The sequence below is a fragment of the Mus caroli genome, unplaced genomic scaffold, assembly GCF_978045245.1.
Source record: "Mus caroli unplaced genomic scaffold, Mus_caroli_1 scaffold_3, whole genome shotgun sequence".
Classification (NCBI taxonomy): Eukaryota; Metazoa; Chordata; class Mammalia; order Rodentia; family Muridae; genus Mus; species Mus caroli.
This window is the reverse complement of record NW_028227258.1, coordinates 47677850-47684474: the sequence shown is the minus strand read 5'-3', so window position 1 is coordinate 47684474 and position 6625 is coordinate 47677850. Positions and strand designations below refer to the sequence as shown.

At 34.8% G+C, this 6625-nt stretch overlaps 1 pseudogene; it reads left to right on the top strand.

Annotated features, from left to right (window-relative positions):
• Positions 1-540: 540 nt before the first annotated feature.
• Positions 541-1344, top strand: LOC110291904 (small ribosomal subunit protein eS4, X isoform-like; annotated as a pseudogene).
• The last annotated feature ends 5281 nt before the right edge of the window (positions 1345-6625 follow it).

Here is a 6625-nt window from a genome sequence, read left to right as displayed (position 1 = left end):
TTACATCTTTAAGATCTGGGGGGAGGGGTGTCTGAGAAATTTAAAATCACTGTTTCAAGATGATGCATTGAAGCACACGGTGGAAAGAGGTTCTTAATGACCTTCTGAATCTCGTGGCTTAATTTTATCACATTAGCAACTCTCACTTACTGCTTTGTAAGACTGTGTTCTGATGACAGTGTCTAATGATATTTTGTATGATGAATTCTTTCAACCTAGAATTTTTTTATTACTTTTAATTTTTTTATTCTTTAATCCCTTCTCACTGTCCAGACTTCATCCCCTTCCTCGTCTGTCCCGCCATGGCTCCCTTCCTATACCTCCTCCTCCCTATCTATCCCTGTCTCCAAGAGGGTGTCCTCACCCCTCGGTGCCCACCCAACAAGATACCCCACACTGGGGCCTCAAGTCGCTCAAGGGACAGGTGCTCACCGAGGCAAAAAAGCAGGACAGGAAAATAAAAACAATGTATACAGTTTGAAGATTAATTAAATAAATTAAAAAGTCTGGATGAGCTCTCTTTCCATTCCCAGTGTAGCCATGGTTCATGGTCCCAAGAAACACCTGAAGCACGTATCTGCTCCAAAAAATTGGATGCTGGATAAGTTGACTGGCATGTTTGCTCCTCGTCCATCCACTGGTCCTCACAAGCTGAGGGAATTCCTGCCTCTCATCATTTTCCTAAGGAACAGACTTAAGTATGCCCTGACTGGAGATGAAGTAAAAAAGATTTGCATGCAGCGATTCATTAAGATTGAGGGGAAAGTCAGGACCGATATAATCTACCCTACTGGGTTTATGGATGTCATCAGCATTGACAAGACCGGAGAGAACTTCCGTCTGATCTATGACATCACGGGTCGCTTTGCTGTTCATTGTGTTACACCCGAGGAGGCCAAGTAAAAGTTGTGCAAAGTGAGAAAGATCTTTGTGGACACAAAAGGAATCCCGCATCTGGTGACCCATGATGCTCGTACTATTCTGTACCTTGATCCCCTCATCAAGGTGAATGACACCATTCAGATTGATTTGGAGACAAGCAAAATAACTGACTTCATTAAGTTCGACACTGGGAACCTGTGTATGGTGACTGGAGGTGCTAACTTGGAAAGAATTGGTGTAATCACCAACAGAGAGAGACATCCCGGCTCTTTTGATGTGGTTCATGTGAAAGATACCAATGGCAACAGCTTTGCCACTCGGCTGTCCAACATTTTTGTTATTAGCAAGGGCAACAAACCATGGATCTCTCTTCCCCGAGGAAAAGGAATCTGCCTCACCATTGCTGAAGAGAGAGACCAAACAGAGCAGTGGGTGAAATGGTCTCTAGGAGACATGCTGTAAAAGTGTTTGTACAAGCCTTTCAAGGCAACATACATGCTAGATTAAACAGCATGGTGAAACTACAAAAAAAAGGTATGGATGAAGAAATTACAGAAAATACAACAATTCTGATTTTTAAAAGATTACTGCCATTCAAAAGGAACCTAACGTTTTTCATTGGAACAATAAAGAAGTTTCTGTATAAATAACACCCCAAAGGATTGAGCATTTGACCTTGGAACAAAACAAATTTATTTAAAAGAAGATAGCCTAAACTGAAAATGTTTATGAAGAAGGTACCTATTCAAAACACCTAGGAAAATACAAAAAGGCCATTGCAATTTTGGACTGAGTACACAAAGCTCTATCCTTAAATGGAACACCATTTCATAGCACTATCCATGTCTACTTTGGCTTCAGGAGGCTATGAGACCAGGCACAATGTGGTAGATTCTTGTCCTTATAAAGAAGTCTTGAGGGGGCCACTGCACGAAGCTGGGAAGGTGAGGCTATGCTGAAAGAGTGATTCTAAGGTGTTGACTCTGTCACAAGTATGGGATGAGGCCTGAGGAAAGCTGCAGGCAGAAAGTAGCTCAAATAATAGAAATGATGGAGCAGAAAGTGTGATGTTGTACATCCTATTTTTAACCCAGATAAATGCATCACAAGTTCAAGATATAGAAATGTAAGGTTTGACATTTGCTCTGCCAGGGTTCAATATGGTTTTATTCTGACTATTTCTTATGTTCCATAATTCTATTCTTTCTGGGTGGTTAGGGTCCTTATGTGTCATTCTCATATAATTTGGTTTTTATATTATAGGGCCTCACAATTAAGTGCCAGCTTTAAGTGCAAAGTGAGTACTTTTAAGCAGTGTTGTGATCTGTAAAGGACTTTGACGTTGCACTAAATGCATCAACTGTTATGACATGGTCAGGAGGCAATGGACAACATAGTAGATATTTACAGTGCATAATGGATTTCTCTGTGTGTCAAGATAACAAGGGAGAGAGTTGTAGTGGCTAATCATGATGTCAGTGTCATGTGATTTAGAAACATTTTGGATATGAATCTGTGAACATGTCCATTAAAGAGTCTCTAGATCAGGTTAGTTGACATGGAAGACTCACCCAAATGACTGGCCTAAAGAAAAATACAAAGTGAATTGGGCATCAGCATTCCTTATACTCCACTTCAACTGTTGCTTTAGTGTGATCATGTTATCTGGTCATACTACTCTTTCTGTCATTCAAATCCTGATGATTGACTGTACAAAGTAAAATTATAAAATATTTTATAAAGATAAAAAGCTTCAAGTTGATTTTGTGAGTAATTTTATTGCAGCAATGACACAAATAGCTAAGACATTTAATAAATAACATATTCTTTACAAGAATTCTTTACAAGCTTATAATTAGCTTTTCTTATATTTAAAACTGATATGTTAATTATAATTTTGACCAGGTTCTTGGTCAAAAATATGGAAACAGTTACTTTTGCATTACCATTTGCATGCAAATTACTTCTTTTTAATTCTGTTAAAGAGTACATAATATATATATATATATATATATATATATATATATTTCTATTGAAATCAAACTATATTGAATAACTCAGTATCTTTAAGTATTTTCCTATTGATGTGAAACTAGATATAATGAATAAATAAAATGTTTTATTTCTTTTTAGTTTCATTTCATAGTACTGTTGCCTGAGTTGATTTTTTGCATTGTTTTCCATAGTACTTTGGCTTCAAAGAGAAAATATGACCAACTCTGTTTTCAGAAATAAGAAGAAAAGATGACTATAAATTGCAGCCTAAGACAACTTAACTTCTTTATAGTAACATCATGTGTAAGTATTATTAGAGAATCATTTACCATATTGCATATAATTTGTTGATATTCTACATAAATATGAATAGATAAAAAATACATAAACATTGGGGAAGTCATAGCTCAACATATTGTTTGTATTTTCACAACATATTCTCTCTCTTGCATCTTTCTTTCATTGTTTATTATTTTGTTTAATTCAATGATTTTCTTTCAAATTATCTCCTAGCTCCTGTTCCAAATAAGTGACTCTTCTTATAAATTTGTGCATGTCCCTTATCTAAGAATATCATTTCATTGTTATGCTTGTTTAAACTTAACTCATCAAATTTTCAATTTTGTTTCTCATCAAAGAGCATTCTAGTCCCTTCTCTAGCCTCATGAGGAAAAGGGACTTTTCCCTTTTCTCTCCACTTCTAGAAAAGAAGGAATGCTAGATCTATTTGGTGGAATTCTGATTTCTTGTCCTTTCTGGATATAGTCTTTAGAAGGTTTAATCTTTGAACTCTGTGAGCACAGGCAGTGGTTTTGAAGAGGACAACCAGAGTGAACTGTCAGGAGAGATTGGAGTTTAAAATTAATACTTGGAGTGCTAGAGAGTTGACTCCAAAGTTAAGAGGACTTGGTGGCTCACAACCATCTTTAACTCAAGTTCCATGGAATATATTATACTTTTCTAGGTTTCACAGACACCAGGTATGCATCACGATACAGTCTTATTAAATTGGTAACATAAAGGTGTTCTAGCTTGAAACTTTGTAGATATGGTAACATTTTCTCAAATATAGATTTATTTACTATGGAGCCACATATTTATCCAGTAATATAAGAACAGGTAAACACATCCAACCTTCTGAAAATTGATCCTTATCTGTTCTGACATATTTTGAAAAACATATTTCCTTTGTATGCCATATATGGTTAGCTGTGGTAGAAAATCTGAATCAAGTATGGTATATAAGGAAAATGATAAAAGAAGGATTTTAACCATGAGAAAGAGATTTGTAAATGGCAGAAACAAATATGCAACATGGTAGGGTAACTTTTATTATTCATTTTTAATTTGAAAAATAATAATTGTTTCTTATGTGCTAATCATTAGAAAGTAGAATGCCAGATGTCTTCCATAAACACAATCTTAGGAATGAAAACTCATTAATAATACTTCTGAAAAACTGTGCATAAGTCAATATACTTAATAGTGAAATTATATTTTCCATTAAATGTAATTTTTCAGGAAGTTTAAAATAGAATATTTTACTTTTCAAATTAAGGGTATGGGTTATTAAGGGGAGCACAATCTTATATAACTGAAATGCATTAATGTAAAAAAAATAAGTGAATTGCAATCAATTACCTTCCTTAAGAATCATATAAAGCCTTTGAAAATACTATTAAAGATTATATATATATCAAGGAATTAATAAAATGTACTCAGAATTAAAACACTAAGAGTTCTGCAGAAGCAGGAGGGTAAAAATGTTGAAGCCAACTAAGAATCTTTAAAAATGAAAAAAATGCTATGATGTAGCAAATGCCAGACAGGGACTTGTAAAAATGACAGCCCAGTATGAATTAATTTACAGACTTAATTCAATTAGTTAAAAATGCACATGGGATTTCCCTATAAATTGATAAAATGACCTCAAAGAACATCAGGAGAAATAAAACTATAAAAGCAGTGATAAAACTGTCTAATTAAAAGGATTTTACTTAAATGTAAATCATGTGAACCCACAGTTTTCTCAACTGAATATGTTTTAAAATACTTTTTCTCTCTACTTTCATGGTTTATTTTATTGCTTTTCTTTCCTCCATGCCAACATTAGCTTTAAGCAGTGACCACTGTGTTGCTAACAAAGTCAGGCATTATAATGCTGTATTTTAAAGACAATGGCTAAGTTTTCACCTTTAATTTTTACCTTGAGCTCAGTATTTTCTCTCAGAACCTTAACTTTATTGCTCTTTGTTTTTTCTTCAATATGAGTATCATATTATTTTCATCATTTTAAGATCAATTAAAAGAGATAAAAGTACATGAGATGTTTGTTTGATCCTAATAGTTTCTTGATTAATGGTTACCACAGTTAATCTCTGGATAGTATAGAAGTTTTCCAATGTATGCTGCCATATATAATTCATTTCAGAATGTAGATAATTATCTATTACAGTAGAGAAAAACTCTTTTTACAAATGCACTAGGTAGTATGCAGACATAGCAATCTGCATAGGGTCTCCAGATGTGCTACCTTAGGCTCTTGAAAAGGATGTAGCTGAATCAGGCAGGCTCTTAGTGCCTGCCATTGCCTTCCTTTTGGCTCTCCACTGTCCTTGTTTTGCTAGAAGAATTCTGAGTTTGCCCTAATCCAAGTATCTTCTATTGCTTAAAATTTGACAACCCAAGAAGATTGTTCTGATTCATCAGGCATGGTAAGTCTTTTCTTCTGCCAGATCATTATGCTGCAGGTGAACTGAGATTGATAATAAGAAAAACGGTTAAAAACACAACTAATATTTAAAAGACATAATAATAATACCATTATGTTCAGTTTCTTTTTATTATTATTATCTTTAATGCTTTTTTTCTAGTCTAGGTGTTATCACCCCTCTGTTCTGCCCTCTGAAAGTTTCTCATTCTATTTCTCGTTCTGCCCTCCTCTCCAAGAGGATGTCCCCACTCCTCATACTCCCCACTCCTGACCAGGCCTCCCCACTTGCTGGGGCCTCAAGTCTCTCCAGTGTTAGGTGTGCCTTCTCCCACCAGACCAGGCAGTCCTCTCCCCCATATGTGTCAGGGACCTCATATAAGCTGGTGTATACTGCCTGGTTGGTGTCTAAGAGATCTTGTGGGCCCAGATTAGTTGAGTCTTCCTATGGGGTTGCCCTCCTCCTCAACTTTTTCCAACCTTTCCCTAATTCAACCACAGGGGTTCCAGTCTTCTTAGATGATATTTTTCTTTCTTTTTTTCACCTTTTAAAGTTTATTTCTGTGTATAATACAATTATTATTAATTAAGATTTTGCTTAGTAAAAATTTCACACTTTAGGGTCAATAAACTTTAATGTGGGAGAGAAGTAAAATCCAGTATCTAGCTCTGAAGCAGGATTCTAGTAGACAAAGGACCTCATTTCTCCAGTTTCTACCTCTTGTGTTTTGTGTACAGGGAAAATATTAAACTTAAATTGTTTTGTTATTATGCTTCTACTTCAAAGCTTAGGATAGTACCATTCCCTAAATTAATATTAGTGTATCTTGACTGAATATTTCAACACACATTATTTCTCTGATCATTTTATTTCAAAAAACAATTCATCTTGACATTAGCTCAACTTCTTAAAATCTAGTATTTACTTGAGTGTTTTGAAGTATGGTGAGGTGATTTAATTTCTATAAGTTAATATTGGAAACTCATTTTCTTAGTGGACTTATTTTAATTAGGATATACTATTTGTACATTATTATT